Genomic DNA, 13,264 nt, shown 5'->3' with positions numbered 1-13,264 from the left:
GGATAATACAGTTATAGCATGAATAAAAGACAATTATCATGAACAAGGAAATATAATAATAATACTTTTATTATTGCCTCTAGGGCATATTTCCAACAGTCTCCCACTTGCATTAGAGTCAATAATCTAGTTCACATCGCCATGTGATTAACACTCACAGGTCACATCGCCATGTGACTAATACCCAAGAGTTTACTAGAGTCAGTAGTCTAGTTCACATCACTATGTGATTAACACTCAATGAGTTTTATGTTTGATCATGTTGCTTGTGAGAGAGGTTTTAGTCAACGGGTCTGAACCTTTCAGATCCGTGTGTGCTTTACAAATCTCTATGTCATCTCCTAGATGCAGCTACCACGCTCTATTTGGAGCTATTCCAAACAACTGTTCTACTTGGAGCTATTCTAAATTATTGCTCCATTATATGTATCCGGTCTCTCTACTCAGAGCTATCCGGATAGGTGTCAAGCTTGCATCGTCGTAACCTTTACGACGAACTCTTTTACCACCTCCATAATCGAGAAAATTCCTTAGTCCACTAGTTACTAAGGATAACTTTGACCGCTGTCCTGTGAGCCATTCTTGGATCACTCTTGTACCCCTTGACTGACTCATGGCAAAGCACACTTCAGGTGCGGTACACAGCATAGCATACTGAAGAGCCTACGTCTTAAGCATAGGGGACGACCTTCGTCCTTTCTCTCTATTCTGCCGTGGTCGAGCTTTAAGTCTTAACTTCGTACCTTACAACTCAGGCAAGAACTCCTTCTTTGACTGGTCCATCTTGAACACCTTCAAGACCATGTCAAGGTATGTGCTCATTTGAAAGTATTATTAAGCATTTTGATCTATCCTTATAGATCTTGATGCTCAATGTTCAAGTAGCTTGATCCAGGTTTTCTATTGAAAACACCTTTCAAATAACCCTATATGCTTTCTAGAAATTCTACATCATTTCTGATCAACAATATGTCAAGAACATATACTCATCAGAAATTCTATAGTGCTCCCACTCACTTCTTTGGAAATACAAGTTTCTCATAAACTTTGTACAAACCCAAAATCTTTGATCATCTCATCAAAGTGTACATTCCAACTCCGAGATGCTTACTCCAGTCCTTAGAAGGATCGCTGGAGCTAGCATACCTTTTAGCATCCTTAGGATTGACAAAACTTTTCTGATTGTATCACATACAACCTTTCGTTACAAAAACTGGTAAGGAAACTTGTCTTGACATCCATCTGCCAGATTTCATAAATGCAGCCAATGCTAACATGATTCCGACGGACTTTAAGCATCGCTACGGATGAGAAAATCTCATCGTAGTCAACTCCTTGAACTTGTGAAAAAATCTTCGCCACAAGTCGAGCTTCATGGACGGTGACATTACCGTCCACGTCCGTCTTCTTCTTAAAGATCCATTTATCTCAATGGCTTGCCGATCATCGGGCAAGTCCACCAAAGTCCATGCTTTGTTCTGATACATGGATCCTATCTCGGACTTTATGGCTTCTAACCATTTGTCGGAATTTGGGCCCACCATCGCTTCTCCATAGCTCATAGGTTCATTGTTGTCTAGCAACATGACCTTCAAGACAGGATTACTGTACCACTCTGAAGTAGTACGTATCCATGTCACCCTACAAGGTACGGTAGTGACTTGATCCGAAACTTCATGATCACTATCATAAGCTTCTACTTCAATTGGTGTAGGTGCCACAGGAACAACTTCTTGTGCCCTGCTACACACTTGTTGAAGTGATGGTTCAATAACCTCATCAAGTCTCCACCATCCTCCCACTCAACTCTTTCGAGAGAAATCTTTCCTCGAGAAAGGACCCGATTCAAGAAACAATCCATATTGCTTTCGGATCTGAATTAGGAGGTATACCCAACTGTTTTGGGTGTCCTATGAAGATGCATTTTATCCACTTTGGGTTCGAGCTTATCAATCCTGAAACTTTTTCACATAAGCATCGCAGCCCCAAACCTTTAAGAAACGACAACTTAGGTTTCTCTAAACCATAGTTCATACGGTGTCATCTCAACGAAATTACGTGGTGCCCTATTTAAAGTGAATGTGGTTGTCTCTAATGCCTAACCCATGAATGACAGTGGTAATTCGATAAGAGACATCATGGTACCCACCATATCCAATAGGGTGCAACTATGATGTTCGGACACACCATCACACTATGGTGTTCCAGGCGGTATTAATTGCGAAACAATTTCCACAATGTCTTAATTGTGTGCCAAAACTCGTAACTCAGATATTCATCTCTATGATCATATCATAGACATTTTATCCTCCTGTCACAATGATCTTCAACTTCACTCTGAAATTACTTGAACCATTCAATAATTCAGACTTGTGTTTCATCAAGTAAATATACTCACCGTTTACTCGAATCATCTGTGAAGTAAGAACATAATGATATTCACTGCATGCCTCAGCACTTATTCGACTGCACACATCAAAATGTGTTACTTCCAACAAGTTGCTATCTTGTTCCATCTTACTGAAAATGAGGCTTTTCAGTCATCTTGCCCATGTGGTATGATTTGCATATCTCAAGTGATTCAAAATCAAGTGAGTCTGAACGATCCATTTGCATGGAGTTTCTTCATGCATATACACCAATAGACATGGTTCGCATGTCTCAAACTTTTCAAAAACGAGTGAGTCCAAAGATCCATCAACATGGAGCTTCTTCATGCGTTTTATACCATTATGACTTACATGGCAGTGCCACAAGTAAGTGGTACTATCATTACTATCTTATATCTTTTGGCATGAAAATGTGTATCACTACGACCGAGATTCAATAAACCATTCCTTTAGGTGCAAGAGCATTGAAGGTATTATTCAAAAATAGAGTAACCATTATTCTCCTTAAATGAATAACCGTATTGCGATAGACATAATCCAATCATGTCTATGCTCAACGCAAACACCAATCTCGGTGGTAGAGGGAGCGTGCGATGCTTGATCATATCAACCTTGGAAACACTTCCAACATATATCGTCAGCTCACCTTTAGCTAGTCTCCGTTTATTCCGTAGCTTTTATTTCGAGTTACTAACACTTAGCAACCGAACCGGTATCCAATACCCTGGTGCTACTAGGAGTACTAGTAAAGTACACATTAACATAATGTATATCCAATATACTTCTATCGACCTTGCCAGCCTTCTCATCTACCAAGTATCTAGGGTAATGCTGCTCCAGTGGTTGTTCCCCTTATTACAGAAGCACTTAGTCTCGGGTTTGGGTTCAACCTTGGGTTTCTTCACTAGAGCAGCAGCTGAATTGCCGTTTCATGAAGTATCACTTTGTTCCCTTGCCCTTCTTGAAACTAGTGGTTTCACCAACCATCAACAATTGATGCTCCTTCTTGATTTCTACTTTCGCGGTGTCAAACATCATGAATATTTCAAGGATCATCATATCTATCCCTGATATGTTATAGTTAATCACGAAGCTCTAGCAGCTTGGTGGCAATGACTTTGGGGAAACATCACTATCTCATCTGGAGGATCAACTCCCACTCGATTCAAGTGATTGTTGTGCTCAGACAATCTGAGCACAAGCTCAATGATTGAGCTTTTCTCCCTTAGTTTGCAGGCTAAGAAAATCGTCGGAGGTCTTATACCTCTTGACGTGGGCACGAGCCTGAAATCCCAATTTCAGCCCTCGAAACATCTCATATGTTCCGCGACGTTTCGAAAACGTCTTTGGTGCCTCTACTTAAACCATTTAATTGAACTATCACGTAGTTATTAAAACGTGTATGTCCGATGTTCGCAACATCGACAAACGATGTTGGGATTCAGCACACTGAGCGGTGCATTAAGGACATAAGCTTTCTACTGATCGCATAATCGCTACTATCAACTTTCAACTATATTTTCTCTAGGAACATATCTAAACAGTGGAACTAAAGCGCGAGCTTACGACATAATTTGCAAAAGGTCTTTTGACTATGTTTAGGATAATTAAGTTCATCTTATGAACTCCCACTTAGATAGACATCCCTCTGGTCATCTAAGTGATCACATGATCCGAGTCAACTAGGCCGTGTCCGATCATCACGTGAGACGGACTAGTCATCATCGGTGAACATCTTCATGTTGATCGTATCTACCATACGACTCATGCTCGACCTTTCGGTCTCCGTGTTCCGAGGCCATGTCTGCACATGCTAGGCTCGTCAAGTTAACCCTAAGTGTTTTCGCTGTGTAAAACTATCTTACACCCGTTGTATGTGAACGTAAGAATCCATCACACCCGATCATCACGTGGTGCTTAGAAGCGACGAACTGTAGCAACGGTGCACAGTTAGGGGAGAACACTTCTTGAAATTTTGTAAGGGATCATCTTATTTACTACCGTCGTCCTAAGTAAACAAGATGCATAAACATGATAAACATCACATGCAATCAAATAGTGACATGATATGGCCAATATCATTTTGCTCCTTTTGATCTTCATCTTCGGGGCTCCATGATCATCATCGTCACCGGCATGACACCATGATCTTCATCATCATGATCTCCATCATCGTGTCTTCATGAAGTTGTCACGCCAACGACTACTTCTACTTCTATGGCTAACGCGTTTAGCAATAAAGTAAAGTAAGTTACATGGCGTTCTTCAATGACACGCAGGTCATACAAAAAATAAAGACAACTCCTATGGCTCCTGCCGGTTGTCATACTCATCGACATGCAAGTCGTGAATCCTATTACAAGAACATGATCAATCTCATACATCACATATCATTCATCACATTCTTCTTGGCCATATCACATCACATAGCATACTCTGCAAAAACAAGTTAGACGTCCTCTAATTGTTGTTGCATGTTTTACGTGGCTGCTATGGGTTTCTAGCAAGAACGTTTCTTACCTACGCAAGACCACAACGTGATATGCCAATTGCTATTTACCCTTCATAAGGACCCTTTTCATCGAATCCGTTCCGACTAAAGTGGGAGAGACTGGCACCCGCTAGCCACCTTATGCACCAAGTGCATGTCAACCGGTGGAACCTGTCTCACGTAAGAGTACGTGTAAGGTCGGTCCGGCCGCTTCATCCCACAATACCGTCGAAACAAGATTGGACTAGTAACGGTAAGCATATTGAACAACATCAACGCCCACAACTACTTTGTGTTCTACTCGTGCAAAGAATCTACGCAATAGACCTAGCTCATGATGCCACTGTTGGGGAACGTAGCAGAAATTCAAAATTTTCCTACGTGTCACCAAGATCTATCTATGGAGAGACCAGCAACGAGTAGAAAGAGAGTGCATCTACATACCCTTGTAGATCTCTAAGCGGAAGCGTTCAAGTGAACGGGGTTGATGGAGTCGTACTCGTCGTGATTCAAATCACCGATGATCCTAGTGCCGAACGGATGGCACCTCCGCGTTCAACACACGTACAGCCCGGTGACGTCTCCCACGCCTTGATCCAGCAAGGAGAGAGGGAGAGGTTGAGGAAGACTCCATCCAACAGAAGCACAACCGCGTGGTGGTGGTGGAGGAGCGTGGCAATCCAGCATGGCTTCGCCAAGCACCATGGGAGAGGAGGAGTAGGGAGAGAGGTAGGGCTGTGTCAGAACTTCGTGTATAGCTCCCATGCGCCTCCCCACTATATATAGGGGTGGAGGGGCTGGTTTCTTGCCCTCCAAGTCCATTGGGGCGTTGGCCAAGGTGGGAGGAAAGAAATCTCATTATTTCCTTCCCCACCGATTGTTATCCCCCCTTTTTAGGGATCTTGATCTTATCCCTTCGGGATATGATCTTATTCCTTCTAAGGGGGGATCTTGGTGCGCCTTGACCAGGGGTGTGGGGCCTTGCCCCCACTACCCACGTCCATGTGGGTCCCCCCATGCAGGTGGGCCCCACTCCGGAACCTTCTAGAACCTTCCCGGTACAATACCGAAAAATCCCGAACATTTTCCGGTGGCCAAAATAGGACTTCCCATATATAAATCTTTACCTCCGGACCATTCCGGAACTCCTCGTGACGTACGGGATCTCATCCGGGACTCCGAACAACATTCGGTAACCACATACAAACTTCCTTTATAACCCTAGCGTCATCGAACCTTAAGTGTGTAGACCCTACGGGTTCGGGAGACATGTAGACATGACCGAGACGTTCTCCGGTCAATAACCAACAGCGGGATCTGGATACCCATGATGGCTCCCACATGTTCCACGATGATCTCATCGGATGAACCACGATGTCAAGGACTTAATCAATCCCGTATTCAATTCCCTTTGTCTATCGGTATGTTACTTGCCCGAGATTCGATCGTCGGTATCCAATACCTTGTTCAATCTCGTTACCGGCAAGTCACTTTACTCGTTCCGTAACACATCATCCCGTGATCAACTCCTTGGTCACATTGCGCATATGATGATGTCGTACCGAGTGGGCCCAGAGATACCTCTCCATTTACACGGAGTGACAAATCCCAGTCTCGATCCGCATAAAACAATAGATACTTCCGGAGATACCTGTAGTGCACCTTTATAGTCACCCAGTTACGTTGTGACGTTTGATACACCCAAAGCACTCCTACGGTATCCAGGAGTTACACGCTCTCATGGTCGAAGGAAGAGATACTTGACATTGGCAAAGCTCTAGCAAATGAACTACACGATCTTTTGTGCTAGTCTTAGGATTGGGTCTTGTCCATCACATCATTCTCCTAATGATGTGATCCCGTTATCAACGACATCCAATGTCCATAGCCAGGAAACCATGACTATCTGTTGATCACAACGAGCTAGTCAACTAGAGGCGCACTAGGGACATATTGTGGTCTATGTATTCACACGTGTATTACGATTTCCGGATAATACAGTTATAGCATGAATAAAAGACAATTATCATGAACAAGGAAATATAATAATAATACTTTTATTATTGCCTCTAGGGCATATTTCCAACATCATGTGCTTTGTGATATGCTCCAAAACCCTCAACTACTTTCCCACATCCACAAATGACTTAAACCCAAAGCCAAAATCGGTCACACCGATTCTTCCTATCCGGCGCCACCGATTTCCAAAAGTCATAGCCACTGCCACAAACCCTAAGCAAATCGGTCTTATCGATAGGGATCTCGGTCTCACCGAGATGGGGTTGTAATCTCTCTGTTTCCCTTTGTAACGTTTCAGTCTAACCGAAGTGAGCGATCGGTCCCACCGAGATTGCAATGTAAACTCTCTGTTTCCTTTTTGTAACATTTCGGTCTCACCGGAAAGAGCAAATCGGTCCCACCGAGTTTACCTGACCAACTCTCTGGAAAGCTTATTACCAAATCGGTCTCACCGAGTTTGTGTAATCGGTCTTACCGAGATTACGTTATGCCCTAACCCTAACCGAATAGGTCTCACCGAGATGCATGTCAGTCCCACCGAAAATCACTAACGGTCACTAGGTTTACTAAATCGGTCCGACCGAGTCTGTTGAATCGGTCCCACCGAGTTTGGTAAATTGTGTGTAACGGTTAGATTTTGTGTGGAGGCTATATATACCCCTCCACCTCCTCTTCATTCATGGAGAGAGCCATCAGAACGAACCTACACTTCCAACTTACCATTTCTGAGAGAGAACCACCTACTCATGTGTTGAGGCCAAGATATTCCATTCCTACCACATGAATCTTGATCTCTAGCCTTCCCCAAGTTGCTTTCCACTCAAATCTTTTTTCCACCAGATCCAAAACCTATGAGAGAGAGTTGAGTGTTGGGGAGACTATCATAGGAAGCACAAGAGCAAGGAGTTCATCATCAACGCACCATTTGTTACTTCTTGGAGAGTGGTGTCTCCTAGATTGGCTAGGTGTCACTTGGGAGCCTCCGACAAGATTGTGGAGTTGAACCAAGGAGTTTGTAAGGGCAAGGAGATCGCCTACTTCATGAAGATCTATCGCTAGTGAGGCAAGTCCTTCGTGGGCGATGGCCATGGTGGGATAGACAAGGTTGCTTCTTCGTGGACCCTTCGTGGGTGGAGCCCTCCGTGGACTCGCGCAACCGTTACCCTTCATGGGTTGAAGTCTCCATCAACGTGGATGTATGATAGCACCACCTATCGAAACCACGCCAAAAACATCCGTGTCTCCAATTGCGTTTGAATCCTCCAAACCCTTCCCTTTACTTTCTTGCAAGTTGCATGCTTTAATTTCCGCTGCCTATATACTCTTTGCATGCTTGCTTGAATAGTGTGATGATTGCTTGACTTGTCCTAAAGTAGCTAAAATCTGCCAAACTCTAAAATTGGGAAAAGGTTAAGTTTTTTATTGGTCAAGTAGTCTAATCACCCCCCCTCTAGACATACTTCAAGGTCCTACAAGTGGTATCAGAGCTTGGTCTCCATTTGCATTGATTTCCATAGCTTTTGGTTATCATAGCCTTGGTTTCACGACCTAGGAGAGTATGGCGTCTAGCGAGGGAAATTATCACCGTAGAGGTCCTTACTTTGATGGTACTAATTTTGCTAGTTGGAAGCATAAGATGAAAATGCATATTCTTGGACATAACGCCGCCGTTTGGGCAATTATTTGTATTGGCTTGCAATGTTAATTTTTCGATTGGAGAGAACCGAACCGTGAAGCTAATGCGGAAGAATTGAAGATGCTGCAATACAACGCTCAAGCATGCGATATCATCTTCAACGGATTGTGCCCCGAAGAATTCAACAAAATCAGTCGTCTTGAGAATGCAAAGGAAATCTGGGATACTTTGATTAATATGCATGAAGGTACCGAATCCGTCAAGGAATCCAAGTTGGATGTGCTCCAAAGTCAGCTTGACAAGTTCAAAATGAAGGATGGTGAAGGTGTCGCTGAAATGTACTCTAGGCTTGCTCTTATCACAAATGATATTGCCGGCTTAGGGAGTGAAGAGATGAGCGACAAATTCATCATCAAGAAGATCCTAAGAGCATTGGATGGAAAGTATGATACCGTGTGCACATTGATTCAAATGATGCCAAACTACAAAGATCTCAAGTCAACAGAAGTCATTGGAAGAATTGTTGCTCATGAGATGTCACTCAAGGATAAGGAGGAACTTCACAACAAGTCAAGTGGTGCTTACAAAGCCTCAAGTGAAGCCCCCACATCATCAAGTGAGAAACAAACCTTCAATGAAGAATTGAGCTTAATGGTGAAGAACTTCAACAAATTCTACAAGAGTAGAACCAAAGAAAGAAGCTCCAAGTCAAGGTCTTACAATGACAAAAGATCTTCTAGTCGAGAGCGCAATTGCTACAATTGTGGGAGACCCGGACACTATTCCAATGAGTGTACGGCACCCTACAAAAGAAGAGAAGATTATCCAAGAAGAAGAAGCAAAAGAGAAGAATCACCACCAAGAGAGAGGAGGAGTAGAGATGATCATTATGAACGAAGACCCTCACAGAGAAGCAAAGATTCGGAAAGGAAGGACAAGTCATCAAGGAGCTACACAAAACGAAGACATCAAGCTCATGTTGGTGAATGGGTTTCCGGCTCCGACTCCGACAATCACTCTGAGAGAAGCTATCACTCCGACTCCGAATATACTCAAGATGAAGGTGTTGCCAGTCTAGCACTTGTGTCAACCAACTCCTACGACATATTTGATTCACCAAATGAAGGTGTTGGAAGATGCTTCATGGCCAAAGGTCCAAAGGTAACACATCCTGAGTATGTTGATTTCAATAGTGATGAAAATGACTTGCTTGTGGATGATGATTTACTTGTTGACAACTCTAGTGATGAATACTATGATGAAACATCAATTAATCATGCTAATCAAGATAAACGAATGCCAATGATAAGGAGAAGATTGAGCTTCTAACTAAGGAACTAAACACTCTTAAGTTGGCTCATGAAACTATCTTCGAAGATCATCAAGAACTTTTAAGGGCTCATGAGAAGTTACGCTTTGAAAAGCTCAATCTTGAGCAAGAGCATGAGTTATTAAAAGCAATCAATGATGATCTCCGCAAGAAAAGTTCTTCTTACATTGCCAAGCGCTTACTCTTATCTACTTACATGCCTCAAGTCAAGTCTAGTAACAAGTACAAGAAAGATACTTCCTCTAGTAGTAACAATAATAATGTCAAATCCAATATTGTTGCTTCTAGTAGTTCTCTTGATTCCACTAATGATTCTCTTAGCCAAGTTACACTTGAGCAAGAAAATAGCTTATTGAAGGGAATTATAGAGAAAGGTGTTTACAAGAGACTTGCCGGGAGTAAGCAATTCGAGGAAATTGTGCGCAAGCAAGGAAGGCACCGGAAGAATCAAGGTGTTGGTTTTGAACGAAAGTTCAATGCCAATGGAGTTGAGTGGGAAGAAGATCAATACCCCAAGACGAAGTTTGTTCCTCAATAAGAGAAGTATGATCCTACTTCCTTCAAGGGAACACAAGCTCAAGATGATCTTCCACCACAAGACCATAAGAACAAAGGCAAGGACAAGCTTCAAGAAGAGATTGATGCATTTGAAGAAGCACCTAAAGCCTCGTTCAAGTGGGTTCCCAAGACTACGTGAAGTTCTACTTCATCAAGTACAACTACAACTCCAAGGATTCCCATCAAGATGATGTGGATCCCGAAGAAGAAGAACTAGAGAGTTCTTGAGGGTGACTCCGCCAACATTCTTCACTCATATCATTTTGGCAAGAACAAGTGCAACTAACTTCCACATCTTGCACTAGTTCAAGGAGTCACAAACCCTCATGTTGGTAAGGCAAGGGACAAGGTAACCTAATGATCTCATGGACACCATCTTGTGTGTGCATCACTCTATGTCTATGGATATTCTTGTTTGTTCCTTGTTTGTTCCTTGTTTGCTCCAAATGATCTACATCAACATTGAGCTTCCACATCTTCAACACCTACATGAAGTTATCATCGACAAAACCCAAGGTTAGTTCATCGCTCTAAGGGGGGATCTCACATCTAGGGGGAGCTTAACTCTAAGAATTGAGTCAAAGCAACTCTAATGGTGTGAACATATCAATGCATTATGTAAAAGTGGTAACCCCACTTGAGCTTAAACGATGAGTATGACCTATGATCAAATGTTCTCATTTGACTCCTAAGTCAATATACTCATATATAGATGACCTAGTCATCGCCAATTGTTTGATAGATGCTAGAATTGGTTGTGCATGCTTTGCCACATATTTCATTTGCCATTTTATTGTGTGAGCATGTTGGTGCATATTTTACTCATTCAAGGACATCCACTTGTTGTTTTGACTGTTTGGTTTTTCTTTTTGCCAAGTGGATGGACAAGAATGCCTAAGAACCTTCTTTAGCTATCTATGCTTTTCTCGTCTCAAACTCTATTCATGCTACATCACAAAATTTGATCAAGTCAGATTCAAACCACTCTGTGTGAGGAGCACTCGGAGTCCCCGATTCGTCATAGACTTAAACTTCCAAAACCTCTTTCTGATTCTCGGTCTGACCGATTCCTCCATTTCGGTCCTACCGAGATCATTAAGTTGATCTGAGTTTTCAATCTCGGTGCAACCGATTTGAACTTTTCGGTCACACCAATTTGTTGTAACTGTACACAGTTATGCATCTCGGTGCCACCGAGTTGTTCTACTCGGTCACACCGACAGGGTCGGGCTATATATAGTCACGGGCAAAATTTTGGAAATTTCTCCGAAACCCTTCGCCCGCGCAATAGCTCGCTCTGCCATCGGAGGTCTCCGGATCGTCTCCTCATCGCCAGTAGCCTCCAGTAGCTAGTCTCTACCGCCGTCAACGGATTTCGCCCCCGTCGTTGCCACCGTAGCGAGTCCACCCAAGCTAGGGTATGGACTCGATCTTTGTGCTATCCACGTCTAATTCCTAGCACATTGTATTCTTATGGATTCTTGCCACGATTGAAACACCTCTATCCACTCAATATAGTCCGTAGATTAGACGGGATTCAAATTTTTAGGGTTAGGTTTCCGCCGAAACCATCTCGGACCCGCCGAGTTGAAAAAACTCGATCTCACCGATTTGGCTTATGCCATTGCACTAGTGACTCTCGGTCTGACCGAGAATTACTAATCGGTGCGACCAATTTGAGGATTCTGTGAAACCCTAGCAGTCTCGGTGCCACCGAACTGTGACTCGGTCCAACTGAGTTCATCAGTTTAGATTCCAAAACTGCTTCGGTATCACCGAGTTTGAAAATCGGTTGATCCAAAATGCTTTCTGTGGAAAACTAAAACTGAATTTTTGAATCATTCTTTTGCAAAAATCTCTGCATTTTGTGATGCTCATCTATTCTATCTCATCTACAACTCTTCACAGGGTCAGCAGTCAGCTTTTGCAGCATGTCAGACCAGAGTGACAGCCAGAACAGGTCAGTAGAGCAGATGGACTTGAGTGAGGGCACTAGTCCCTCAACTACAGATGAAGGGAGCAGAAGCACTCCTAGCAACCTGCCCAAGGCTGCTACTAGGCAAAGGAGGAAAAGAACATCAGACTCAGAGGATGAGGATTATAAAGCTGAGGAAGATGAGGCTACTTCCAAGAAAGTGGTGCTCAAGAAAGAATATGGCTCTGCACATAGCACTAAGCCTGGACTGGAGAAGAAAGTTCCTACCAAGAGGACACCAATGCCTAAAGCCAGAAAGTCCACTCAAGTGTCAGCTCAGACAGAACCCAAAGAGGCACCTGAACAGAAAGTCACTTCTTCTAAGCCCAAGAAAGTTCCGACTGGAGAGACTATGAAGTTCACAATTGAGTCAGAGGATGAAGGTGCTCAGGACAAGAAAAGGAAGAGAGCAAGAACCACAACTGCCAAGGTTCTTGGAAAGCCCTCAATGAGAAGAGATTCTGAAGAAGAGGAAGAGGTTGCTGCACCAGCACCTAAGGCACCTAAGCTTATGGGTGATGCAATCAGATCAGGGGTTGTAACATCTAAGCCCAAGGAAGCACCCAAAGCTGCCTCCAAGGCCAAGAAAGTTCCAAAGAGGAATACTAGGAGTATTCCTGCTGCTGAAAAGAACAAGGCCCCAGTGCCAAATGTTGCTGAAGAAGAAGATGAAGAAGGTCAAGTCCTAAGAAAGCTCAAGCCCAAGATACCAGACCACAATGATGCCCATCCTGTGGCTGAGGACATGAGGATCAGGAAGGATTCAGGGCTGAGACTATGGAGGATGGAAGATCCATATGCTTCAAGGAGAAGGACTGCTGTTGACTACAGGTTCCATACAAAGGAGCAGCAGGACTTCTATGAG

The sequence above is a fragment of the Triticum dicoccoides genome, chromosome 1B, assembly GCF_002162155.2.
Source record: "Triticum dicoccoides isolate Atlit2015 ecotype Zavitan chromosome 1B, WEW_v2.0, whole genome shotgun sequence".
Classification (NCBI taxonomy): domain Eukaryota; kingdom Viridiplantae; phylum Streptophyta; class Magnoliopsida; order Poales; family Poaceae; genus Triticum; species Triticum dicoccoides.
The sequence above is the reverse complement of the archived record's forward strand: the minus strand, read 5'-3'. Positions refer to the sequence as shown.